The 15,241-nt window shown below is 41.5% G+C and overlaps 1 pseudogene; it reads left to right on the top strand.

Moving 5' to 3' along the window:
* LOC144773884 (uncharacterized) overlaps positions 1–11,712 on the top strand; it is a 129,398-nt pseudogene extending 117,686 nt beyond the window's left edge.
* The last annotated feature ends 3,529 nt before the right edge of the window (positions 11,713–15,241 follow it).

Below are 15,241 nucleotides of genomic sequence, written 5' to 3'. Positions count from 1 at the left end.
GTCCAAATACCACTCAGTTACATGAAACATAATTACACTGCGCTCAACGCAAAATACACTCCAAATACGACTCAGTGCCACATAATTACACGCCACTTAATTACAATGCGCTCAACGCAACATGCACTCCAAATACCACTCAGTGCAACATAATTACACTCCACATAATTACACTGCGCTCAAAGCAACATACACTCCAAATACCACTCAGTGCCACATAATTACACTCCACATAATTACACTGCACTCAATGCAACATACACTCTAAATACCACTCAGTGCCACATAATTACACGCCACATAATTATACTGCGCTCAATGCAACATACTCTCCAAATACCACTCAGTGCCACATAATTACACACCACATAATTACACTGCGCTCAATGCAACATACACTCCAAATACCACTCAGTGCCACATCATTACACGCTACATAATTACACTGTGCTCAACGTAACATACACTGCAAATACCACTCAGTGCCACATAATTACACGCCTTATAATTACTTACACTGCACTCCATGCAACATACACTCCAAATGCCACTCAGTGCCACATAGTTACACGCCACATAATTACACTGCACTCAATACAGCATACACTACAAATACCACTCAGTGCCACATAATTACATGCCACATAATTAAACTTCACTCAATGCAACATACACTGCAAATACCACTGATTGCCACATAATTACACTCCACATAATTACACTGCACTCAATGCAACATACACTCCAAATACCACTCAGTGCCACTTAATTACATGCCACATAATTACACTTCACTCCATGCAACATACACTCCAAATACCACTCAGTGCCACATAGTTATACGCCACATAGGTACAGTACACTCAATGCAACATACACTCCAAATACAACTCAGTGCCACATAATTACATGCCACATAATTACACTGCACTCAATGCAACATACACTCCAAATACCCCTCAGTGCTACATAATTACACACCACATAATTACACTGCTCTCCATGCAACACACACTCCAAATACCACTCAGTTACACGCCACATAATTACACTGCGCTCAACGCAACATACACTCCAAATACCTCTCAGTGCCACATAATTACATGCAACATAATTACACTGCACTCAATGCGACTTACCCTCCAAATGCCACTCAGTGCCACATATATACAGGCCACATAATTACACTGCACTCAATGCAACATACACTAAATATACCACTCAGTGCCACATAATTACACACCACATAATTACACTGCACTCAATGCAACATAGACTACAAATACCACTCAGTGCCACATAATTAAACGACACATAATTACACTGCACTTAATGAAACATACACTTCAAATACCACTCAGTGCCACATAATTACACTACACTTAATGCAAGATACACTCCAAATACCACTTAGTGCCACATAATTACACACCACATAATTACACTGCACTCAACGCAACATACACTCCAAATACCACTCAGTGCCACATAATTACACGCCACATATTTACACTGCACTCCATGCAACATACACTCCAAATACCACTCAGTGCCACATAGTTACACACCACATAATTACACTGCACTCAATGCAACATACACTCCAAATACCACTTAATGCCACATAATTACACGCCACATAATTACACTGCACTCAATGCAACATACACTCCAAATACCACTCATTGCACATAATTACACTCCACATAATTACACTGCACTCAATGCAATATACACTCCAAAAACCACTCAGTGCCACATAAATACACGCCACATAATTACACTGCACTCAATGCAACATACACTCCAAATTTCACTCAGTGCAACATAATTACACGCCACTTAATTACACTGCGCTCAACACAACATACATTCCAAATACCACTCAGTGCCACATAATTACACACCACTCAATTACACTGCGCTCAACGCAACATACACTCCAAATACCACTCAGTGCCACAAAATTACACGCCACATAATTACACTGCACTCAACGCAGCATACACTCCAAATACCACTCAGTGCCACATAATTACACGCCACATAATTACACTGCACTCAATGCAACATACACTATAAATACCGATCAGTGCCACATAATTACAAGCCTTATAATTACAATGCACTCAATGCAACATACACTGTAAATACCACTCAGTGCCACATAATTACACGCCACATAATTACACTGCACTCCATGCAACATACACTCCAAATACCACTCAGTGCCACATAATTACACGCCACATAATTACACTGAACTCCATGCAACATACACTCCAAATACCACACAGTTACATGCCACATAATTACACTGCGCTCAACGCAACATACACTCCAAATACCACTCAGTGCCACATAATTACACGCCACATAATTACACTGCGCTCAAGGCAACATACACTCTAAATACCACTCAGTGCCACATAATTACAGGCTACATAATTGCACTGTGCTCAACGCAACATACACTCCAAATACCACTCGTTGCCACATAATTACACTCCACATATTTACACCGCACTCAATGCAACATACACTCCAAATACCACTTAATGCCACATAATTACACGCCACATAATTACACTGCACTCAATGCAACATACACTCCAAATACCACTCAGAGCCACATAATTACATGCCACATAATTACACTGCACTCCATGCAACATACACTCCAAATACCACTCAGTGCCACATAGTTACACGCCACATAATTACACTGCACTCAATGCAACATACACTCCAAATACAACTCAGTGCCACATAATTACACTGCACTCAATGCAACATACAGTCCAAATACCACTCAGTTACATGAAACATAATTACACTGCGCTCAACGCAAAATACACTCCAAATACGACTCAGTGCCACATAATTACACGCCACTTAATTACAATGCGCTCAACGCAACATGCACTCCAAATACCACTCAGTGCAACATAATTACACGCCACATAATTACACTGCGCTCAAAGCAACATACACTCCAAATACCACTCAGTGCCACATAATTACACTCCACATAATTACACTGCACTCAATGCAACATACTCTCCAAATACCACTCAGTGCCACATAATTACACACCACATAATTACACTGCGCTCAATGCAACATACACTCCAAATACCACTCAGTGCCACATCATTACACGCTACATAATTACACTGTGCTCAACGTAACATACACTGCAAATACCACTCAGTGCCACATAATTACACGCCTTATAATTACTTACACTGCACTCCATGCAACATACACTACAAATACCACTCAGTGCCACATAATTACATGCCACATAATTAAACTTCACTCAATGCAACATACACTGCAAATACCACTGATTGCCACATAATTACACTCCACATAATTACACTGCACTCAATGCAACATACACTCCAAATACCACTCAGTGCCACTTAATTACATGCCACATAATTACACTTCACTCCATGCAACATACACTCCAAATACCACTCAGTGCCACATAGTTATACGCCACATAGGTACAGTGCACTCAATGCAACATACACTCCAAATACAACTCAGTGCCACATAATTACATGCCACATAATTACACTGCACTCAATGCAACATACACTCCAAATACCACTCAGTGCTACATAATTACACACCACATAATTACACTGCTCTCCATGCAACACACACTCCAAATACCACTCAGTCACACGCCACATAATTACACTGCGCTCAACGCAACATACACTCCAAATACCTCTCAGTGCCACATAATTACATGCAACATAATTACACTGCACTCAATGCGACTTACCCTCCAAATGCCACTCAGTGCCACATATATACAGGCCACATAATTACACTGCACTCAATGCAACATACACTAAATATACCACTCAGTGCCACATAATTACACACCACATAATTACACTGCACTCAATGCAACATAGACTACAAATACCACTCAGTGCCACATAATTAAACAACACATAATTACACTGCACTTAATGAAACATACACTTCAAATACCACTCAGTGCCACATAATTACACTACACTTAACGCAAGATACACTCCAAATACCACTTAGTGCCACATAATTACACACCACATAATTACACTGCACTCAACGCAACATACACTCCAAATACCACTCAGTGCCACATAATTACACGCCACATATTTACACTGCACTCCATGCAACATACACTCCAAATACCACTCAGTGCCACATAGTTACACACCACATAATTACACTGCACTCAATGCAACATACACTCCAAATACCACTCAGTGCCACTTAATTACACGCCACATAATTACACAGCATCAATGCAACATACACTCCAAATACCACTTAATGCCACATAATTACACGCCACATAATTACACTGCACTCAATGCAACATAAACTCCAAATACCACTCATTGCACATAAGTACACTCCACATAATTACACTGCACTCAATGCAATATACACTCCAAAAACCACTCAGTGCCACATAAATACACGCCACATAATTACACTGCACTCAATGCAACATACACTCCAAATTTCACTCAGTGCAACATAATTACACGCCACTTAATTACACTGCGCTCAACACAACATACATTCCAAATACCACTCAGTGCCACATAATTACACACCACTCAATTACACTGCGCTCAACGCAACATACACTCCGAATACCACTTAGTGCCACAAAATTACACGCCACATAATTACACTGCACTCAACGCAGCATACACTCCAAATACCACTCAGTGCCACATAATTACACGCCACATAATTACACTGCACTCAATGCAACATACACTATAAATACCAATCAGTGCCACATAATTACAAGCCTTATAATTACAATGCACTCAATGCAACATACACTCTAAATACCACTCAGTGCCACATAATTACATGCCACATAATTACACTGCACTCCATGCAACATACACTCCAAATACCACTCAGTGCCACATAATTACACGCCACATAATTACACTGAACTCCATGCAGCATACACTCCAAATACCACACAGTTACATGCCACATAATTACACTGCGCTCAACGCAACATACACTCCAAATACCACTCAGTGCCACATAATTACACGCCACATAATTACACTGCGCTCAAGGCAACATACACTCCAAATACCACTCAGTGCCACATAATTACACGCCACATAATTACACTGCACTCAATGCAACATACACTCTAAATACCACTCAGTGCCACATAATTACAGGCTACATAATTGCACTGTGCTCAACGCAACATACACTCCAAATACCACTCGTTGCCACATAATTACACTCCACATATTTACACCGCACTCAATGCAACATACACTCCAAATACCACTTAATGCCACATAATTACACGCCACATAATTACACTGCACTCAATGCAACATACACTCCAAATACCAATCAGTGCCACATAATTACAAGCTTTATAATTACACTGCACTCAATGCAATATACACTCCAAATACCTCTCAGTGCCACATAAATACACGCCACATAATTACACTGCACTCAATGCAATATACACTCCAAATACCACTCAGTGCAACATAATTACACGCCACTTAATTACACTGCGCTCAACGCAACATACACTCCAAATACCACTCAGTGCCACAAAATTACACGCCACATAATTACACTGCACTCAACGCAGCATACACTCCAAATACCACTCAGTGCCACATAATTACACGCCACATAATTACACTGCACTCAATGCAACATACACTCCAAATACCAATCAGTGCCACATAATTACAAGCCTTATAATTACCCTGCACTCAATGCAACATACACTCCAAATCCCACTCAGTGCCTTATAATTACATGCCACATAATTACACACCACATAATTACACTGCACTCAATGCAACATACACTCCAAATACCACTCAGTGCAACATAATTACACGCCACTTAATTACACTGCGCTCAACACAACATAAATTCCAAATACCACTCAGTGCCACATAATTACACGCCACTTCATTACACTGCACTCAAAGCAACATACACTCCAAATACCACTTATTGCCACATTATTACACGCCACATAATTACACTGCACCAAACACAACATATACTCCAAATACCACTCAGTGCCACATAATTACACGCCACATAATTACACTGAACTCAATGCAACATACACTCTAAATACCACTCAGTGAAACATAATTACACGCTACATAATTACACTGTGCTCAATGCAACATACACTCCAAATACCACTCAGTGCCACATAATTACACGCCACATAATTACACTGCACTCCATGCAACATACACTCCAAATACCACTCAGTGCCACATAGTTACACGCTACATAATTACACTGCACGCAATGCAACATACACTCCAAATACCACTCAGTGCCAAATATTACACGCCACATAATTACACTGCACTCAATGCAACGTACACTCCAAATAAAACTCAGGGCTACATAATTACATGCCACATAATTACACTGCACTCAATGCAACATACACTCAAAATACCACTCAGGGCCACATAATTACATGCCACATAATCACACTGCACTCCATGCAACATACACGCCAAATACCACTCAGTGCCACATAGTTACACGCCACATAATTACACTTCACTCAATGCAACATACACTCCAAATACAACTCAGTGCCACATAATTACATGCCACATAATTACACTGCACTCAATGCAACATACACTCCAAATACCACTCAGTTACACGAAACATAATTACACTGCGCTCAACGCAACATACACTCCAAATACCACTCAGTGCCACATAATTACACGGCACTTAATTACAATGCGCTCAACGCAACATACAATCCAAATTTCACTCAGTGCAACATAATTACACGCCACATAATTACACTGCGCTCAAAGCAACATACACTCCAAATACCACTCAGTGCCACATAATTACACGCCACATAATTACACTGCACTCAATGCAACATACACTCTAAATACCACTCAGTGCGACATAATTACACGCCACATAATTATACGGCGCTCAATGCAACATACTCTCCAAATACCACTCAGTGCCACATAATTACACGCCACATAATTACACTGCGCTCAATGCAACATACACTCCAAATACCACTCAGTGCCACATCATTACACGCTACATAATTACACTGTGCTCAACGTAACATACACTGCAAATACCACTCAGTGCCAAATTATTACACGCCTTATAATTACACTGCACTCCATGCAACATACACTGCAAATACCACTCATTGCCACATAATTACACTCCACATAATTACACTGCACTCAATGCAACATACACTTCAAATACCACTCAGTGCAATTTATGTACATACGACATAATTACACTACACTCCATGCAACATACACTCCATATAACGCCACATAAGTACACTGCACCAAACACAAAATACAATCCAAATACCACTCAGTGCCACATAATTACACGCCACATAATTACACTGCACTCAATGCAACATACACTCTAAATACCACTCAGTGAAACATAATTACACGCTACATAATTACATGGGGCTCAACGCAACATACACTCCAAATACCACTCAGTGCCACTTAATTACACGCCACATAATTACGCTGCACTCCATGCAACATACACTCCAAATACCACTCAGTGCCACATAGTTACACGCTACATATTTACACTGCACGCAATGCAACATACACTACAAATACCACTCAGTGCCAAATATTACACGCCACATAATTACACTGCACTCAATGCAACGTACACTCCAAATAAAACTCAATCTCTACATAATTACATGCCACATAATTACACTGCACTCAATGCAACATACACTCCAAATACCACTCAGGGCCACATAATTACATGCCACATAATTACACTGCACTCCATGCAACATACACTCCAAATACCACTCAGTGCCACATAGTTACACGCCACATAATTACACTGCACTCAATGCAACATACACTCCAAATACAACTCAGTGCCACATAATTACACTGCACTCAATGCAACATACAGTCCAAATACCACTCAGTTACATGAAACATAATTACACTGCGCTCAACGCAAAATACACTCCAAATACGACTCAGTGCCACATAATTACACGCCACTTAATTACAATGCGCTCAACGCAACATGCACTCCAAATACCACTCAGTGCAACATAATTACACGCCACATAATTACACTGCGCTCAAAGCAACATACACTCCAAATACCACTCAGTGCCACATAATTACACGCCACATAATTACACTGCACTCAATGCAACATACACTCTAAATACCACTCAGTGCCACATAATTACACGCCACATAATTATACTGCGCTCAATGCAACATACTCTCCAAATACCACTCAGTGCCACATAATTACACACCACATAATTACACTGCGCTCAATGCAACATACACTCCAAATACCACTCAGTGCCACATCATTACACGCTACATAATTACACTGTGCTCAACGTAACATACACTGCAAATACCACTCAGTGCCACATAATTACACGCCTTATAATTACTTACACTGCACTCCATGCAACATACACTCCAAATGCCACTCAGTGCCACATAGTTACACGCCACATAATTACACTGCACTCAATACAGCATACACTACAAATACCACTCAGTGCCACATAATTACATGCCACATAATTAAACTTCACTCAATGCAACATACACTGCAAATACCACTGATTGCCACATAATTACACTCCACATAATTACACTGCACTCAATGCAACATACACTCCAAATACCACTCAGTGCCACTTAATTACATGCCACATAATTACACTTCACTCCATGCAACATACACTCCAAATACCACTCAGTGCCACATAGTTATACGCCACATAGGTACAGTGCACTCAATGCAACATACACTCCAAATACAACTCAGTGCCACATAATTACATGCCACATAATTACACTGCACTCAATGCAACATACACTCCAAATACCACTCAGTGCTACATAATGACACACCACATAATTACACTGCGCTCCATGCAACACACACTCCAAATACCACTCAGTTACACGCCACATAATTACACTGCGCTCAACGCAACATACACTCCAAATACCTCTCAGTGCCACATAATTACATGCAACATAATTACACTGCACTCAATGCGACTTACCCTCCAAATGCCACTCAGTGCCACATATATACAGGCCACATAATTACACTGCACTCAATGCAACATACACTAAATATACCACTCAGTGCCACATAATTACACACCACATAATTACACTGCACTCAATGCAACATAGACTACAAATACCACTCAGTGCCACATAATTAAACGACACATAATTACACTGCACTTAATGAAACATACACTTCAAATACCACTCAGTGCCACATAATTACACTACACTTAACGCAAGATACACTCCAAATACCACTTAGTGCCACATAATTACACACCACATAATTACACTGCACTCAATGCAACATACACTCCAAATACCACTCAGTGCCACATAATTACACGCCACATATTTACACTGCACTCCATGCAACATACACTCCAAATACGACTCAGTGCCACATAGTTACACACCACATAATTACACTGCACTCAATGCAACATACACTCCAAATACCACTCAGTGCCACTTAATTACACGCCACATAATTACACAGCATCAATGCAACATACACTCCAAATACCACTCGTTGCCACATAATTACACTCCACATATTTACACTGCACTCCATGAAACATACACTCCAAAAACCACTCAGTGCCACACAGTTGCACGCCACATAATTACATTGCACGCAATGCAACATACGCAACAAATACCACTCAGTGCCAAATAATTACATGCCACATAATTACACTGCACTCAATGCAACATACACTCCAAATTTCACTCAGTGCAACATAATTACACGCCACTTAATTACACTGGGCTCAACACAACATACATTCCAAATACCACTCAGTGCCACATAATTACACACCACTCAATTACACTGCGCTCAACGCAACATACACTCCAAATACCACTCAGTGCCACAAAATTACACGCCACATAATTACACTGCACTCAACGCAGCATACACTCCAAATACCACTCAGTGCCACATAATTACACGCCACATAATTACACTGCACTCAATGCAACATACACTATAAATACCAATCAGTGCCACATAATTACAAGCCTTATAATTACAATGCACTCAATGCAACATACACTCTAAATACCACTCAGTGCCACATAATTACACGCCACATAATTACACTGCACTCCATGTGGAGTAGAGCTTTTGACCGTCTATCTTCGCCGAGGAGAGTGTGAGGCGATTTCAACAGGGGCCGGGACTGCGAGACCCAGGGTTCCGCGCAGGATCAACGCAGCGCACCTGGAGTCTCTTCCCGCCCCTGCTCCTCCCCGTTTGCCTAGCCTGACCTGTGCCTTCATAACAGCTCGCGGCCCCCGCTTCGCGGGAGCCGCTCGCAGCTGTGTGCTGAGTTCGTGACTTTGTCCCTGAAACCTTGCTTGTTTGCCAGCAGAAGTGGTGGAGTAGAGCTTTTGACCGTCTATCTTCGCCGAGGAGAGTGTGAGGCGATTTCAACAGGGGCCGGGACTGCGAGACCCAGGGTTCCGCGCAGGATCAACGCAGCGCACCTGGAGTCTCTTCCCGCCCCTGCTCCTCCTATAAAAACATCCCTCAGTCACATAGCGGGACGCGTGTGCGGGACGCCGGACGAAGCCCGGACAAAGGGCGGACAGTCTTAGACAGTCCGAGACAGGCCGAGACTGGACTGGACACGTTATTCTGCCCTTACTGTCCTCGATTTGTTTGGTTTGCAGTAAGACTATTCATACTTGTTTTACATTTTGGATATACCGTCATTTATTATAACATTGTTGTTAATTGGTTATTACTACTAGTTTAAGAAGAATGCCCAAAAAGAATTTAACGGCGGGAGGTAACTCTATAGAAAACTATATGATACAAGTAGTCTCAAAGATTAACAATGAGAGGCGCGAATCCTTAGGTCTTAGCCTGTCCCCTAACTTATCTCCCCTAAGTCCTTCACCTGACTCACCCTGGATTGATATACCTTCCCAGGTTGAGGGAAGTGCAGTTTTAGACTCTGATACTTTAGAACATGGTATTTCAAACCTGAGTACTCTTACAACACAGGGACAAGACATAGCTCGGGTTAATGACTCGGAATGTCAGGTAGTTGACACTGAACAAGATCAGGATCAAATTGTGCAGGAGAGTGAGCTGCCAAATAATGAAATCGATCCCCCAGTTCAAGATCATGCGCCACGTGCCATCAGAAAATGTAGAAAAACTCAAGTACACCGTGGTGGAGTTCACTTAGGGAAGAAGAGGGTTGCGTCACCCGTGAGAAGTAGGGATAAAAGCAGGGGGAAAGTAGAAGAACTCGAGAAGTATAACGTGGATGAGGAGTTATTATCAAGGTTAGCTGATCTAATTGACACTAAACTTAAAATTTTAATTAAACCAGTAGTGACCAAACTGGACAAGCTAACTGCAGATATAAAGAAATTAGGTGCAGATCAAAAAAAGTTGGCAGAAGCTGTGTCTAATATATCAGACACAGTTACCAGCCTAGTTCTACCCGTAAAAGAGGCTTTTTTTCCTCCATCTGAGGGAGGCACTAGTTCAAATATTATACATGCTAACTGACAGGAACAGTCCTCAATTATAATGACGCATCACTTATTGCCAGGAGATACATTATCCCCAACTCCGCCTGTAATACCTGCACCGAGTACAGAAGAAGTCACTGTACAGTTTCTGGAAGATGCGGCTCCATTAGTGCTGGTATTGGCTAATGTCCCCCCACTAGCCTCAGACCAATCAGAATCCCCCCCGGCATTAACAAGTAAGGCCCTGCACTGGTTATCAGGCAACATGCAGTTGGCCCCGTGGGGGAAACAACAGCTAGCTGGTGACATTAAGTCAGCCAGAAGGGTCCCATGGATAGGTCAAAACCCCAAAAAATTCAAGGGTGATTGCATTATTGTAAATTTTGCCAATTCTGCAGTTTTACCAAACATCCTGCCAAATATTTTGCCGCCGCAGCGCAGAAGAGGTACCATCATTCCTCTCACCCTAGAATTTTTCGGCAAAAAACAGCGGAGCATGACATATCCTAAGCCTACTCCTAATTTTACTAGGCCTATATGGCCAGCAACTTCTAATGGCTGGGGTTTCGAGGTACCAACTAACAACTGGGGCTATAGTCAGGATAGAAGGGAACGTCTAATACGGCCACCCCCTCCAGATCAATATTAACCCACCAATTTTAATAATCATTTTAACATCCCTATCTCCAATAGGTACGGCATCCTCTCAGATGAGGGGGGATTGGATGGGGTGGAATGACTACCTGACACACCTTCTAACCTCCTCCCCAACGACCGATTGTCAGAAGCTATAGACTTAGGAGATATTCTTCAAGTGTTAGAACCGCAAGGTAGTAAGGATGGGGGTTCGGGTGGTATGAATCAAACTGATATACCAGGTTTATCCACTGATATAAACCCAGCCTCTCCTCTGGTTTGTACTTCGGCTAATCCTGGGATAGATCGGGTACGCTGTAGTACAGGCTTAACATCTATCACTCAAATTGTATGTGAAAATGTGGCTTTAAAACAATATGAACCAATTAAATATAAGGAGGGGCTATTATCCTGGAACATAGCTGTAATTACACTCTACTGAATGCAACACACACTCCACACAATACCACTCAGTGCCACATAATTATATGCTACATAATTACACTATCTATCTATCTATCGCCCTCACTCTATCTATCTATCTATCTATCTATCTATCTATCTATCTATCTATCTATCTATCTATCTATCTATCTATCTATTCTATCTATCTATCTATCTATCTATCTATCTATCTATCTATCTATCTATCTATCTATCTATCTATCTATCTATCTATCTATCTATCTATCTATCTATCTATCTATCTATCTGTCTGTCTGTCTGTCTGTCTGTCTATCTATCTATCTATCTATCTATCTATCTATCTATCTATCAATCTATCTATCTATCTAGCTATCGCCCTCTTATCTTCCTATGTTTTATCCAGGGTCATGTTGTATAAAGTTGTACCTTCCGTGTTTAGTGACCATAACCCGGTTATCCTGGAGTTGGATCTAGAAGAAGCTACTGGTTTTAGGGACAGTGTGACTGTGGGGGCTAGCCACCTGGCCACAAAGGACCAAAGTAGGAGGCTTAAATTGACTAGGGGGGTCCCTGAAGCCTTTTTTGAGGATTTTTTTTACCAAGGCCGAGGCAAATCTGGCGATATGCTTAGATAGTTCTGCTCCTAGCGTGGAGATTATTGGCGCTTATGTCTCCATATGTAGCCAGATTGCAAATGACCTAAAGGCTAAAAACAAAGAAAACCCATACCAATCAGAAAGATGGTTTGATAGTAGTTGTTCCAAAGCCCATGGTGCTCTTCTCCAAGCCTTGAAGAAAAGACCAAGAGACAGGGATTCTGTTGCTAGCCTGAGGAAGACATATAAATTGGCTATTGCCAATCGTAAGCAAGAAATTAAAGAAGAGGCGTGGAACATTCTTCTATCAACCGAAGTTTTAAGTGATAGCAGTAAATTGTGAGCAACTATTAACCATCCTTTTTTTTGGGGGGCAAGAAAACACTACCTTGGATTGTGTTATTCCAGATGATAATTGGCTCTCACATTTTAGGGAGATTCATGGTAATGAGGGCCTTGCTTCTCTGGAAGATGACAATATTCTCAAACAGTCTTTGTCTCCCATAACTTTTGAAGTGGCTTAAGTAGAAAGAGCAATCCTGGAAATGTAAAAAAACAAAGCCCCAGGCCGGGACGGGGTCCCGGCGGACCTATATGGAAATTTTCGTAAATTCTGGGCTAGGATTCTAACTAATGTTTATAATGCCTCAAGTTCAAATAGGTTTTCTGCATCAAGGGCTACATCTGTTATAATCCCGGTCTTTAAAAAGGGCAGAGAGGGGACCCTTCGTGCTACTGACCAATCTCTTTGATATACTCAGCAGTAAAAATCCTGGGTAGAGTCATCTTGCATAAACTCAGGGATTGGTTAGATAGCAGAGGGGTCCTCTCTAACCTTCAATATGGCTTCAGGGAGAAGAGAAGCACCCTAGATCAGAGCTTGAATATTCAGCTCCTGATAAGTAAATATACAGTGGCCAAAGAAGGATCTCTTTATATGGGTTTTATGGACCTTTCCTCGACCTTCGACCTGGTTAATCGGGCGAAACTTTGGTCAATTTTGTTGGATATAGGCATTGACGCATCTTTGGTTAATTTTTTTGCTGTTTTACATCAGGGTCTTTTAGCGTCGGTCAGGGTTACATGGGATGGTAGATGCACCAGTCACTTTAGCTCTAAGAGGGGCGTCAGGCAAGGTTGTATCCTGGCCCCCCTCCTTTTTACTTTGTATATCAACGCCCTGGAGAAGTTCCTAGGGGGGGCCACCTTGGATGTACCGCATATAGGACAGTCAGTAATTCCGGTTCTCCTATATGCGGACGACACAGTTTTACTGGCCCGTACTGGCCTTGGTCTCCAGAGGGTGTTGGACTCCTTTGGGGATTTCATGGGGTCCTTGGACTTGAAAGTAAACATTAAGAAGTAACATGTCATGGTGGTTGGTAAACACTGTAGGAAATAGAAGTTAAAATCCTGTTTTTGTAATGGTGCCGAGGTAACTAAGGTGCCCATTTTTACATATCTAGGGGACCTCAACAGAAGCTCAAAAGTAATGCTGTAGCCAGGTCTACCTCAGCACTCATTGGTTTTGCTTAGCGTCTGGGGGCAAGACCAATGGAGCCCTTTTGAAAATTTATAAATCTAAATGTTTGGCTACAGCTACGTATGGTGCCTCTTTATGGGGTTACACATCGCAGGAGAAGATCCAAGTTACGGAAAACAAGTTTTTAAGATCTCTTCTTGCAGTACCCCAGTCTACTCCAACCTTTTCATTACATACAGAAATAGGGTTAGGATATGTTACGGATCAGTTGAAAGTTGTCCCACTGATCTGCTGGGTAAAGACTTGGTTAAATCAAGAAATCACATTGAACCATCTGATTCTAAGTAATAGTGTATCTATGGATAAAGCTAACAGGGACCCCTGGCTTGTGTACGTAAGATTAATGTTCACAAAATTAGGGTGCC

Source organism: Lissotriton helveticus, chromosome 8, assembly GCF_964261635.1.
Source record: "Lissotriton helveticus chromosome 8, aLisHel1.1, whole genome shotgun sequence".
Taxonomy (NCBI): domain Eukaryota; kingdom Metazoa; phylum Chordata; class Amphibia; order Caudata; family Salamandridae; genus Lissotriton; species Lissotriton helveticus.
The sequence above is the reverse complement of the archived record's forward strand: the minus strand, read 5'-3'. Positions and strand labels throughout refer to the sequence as shown.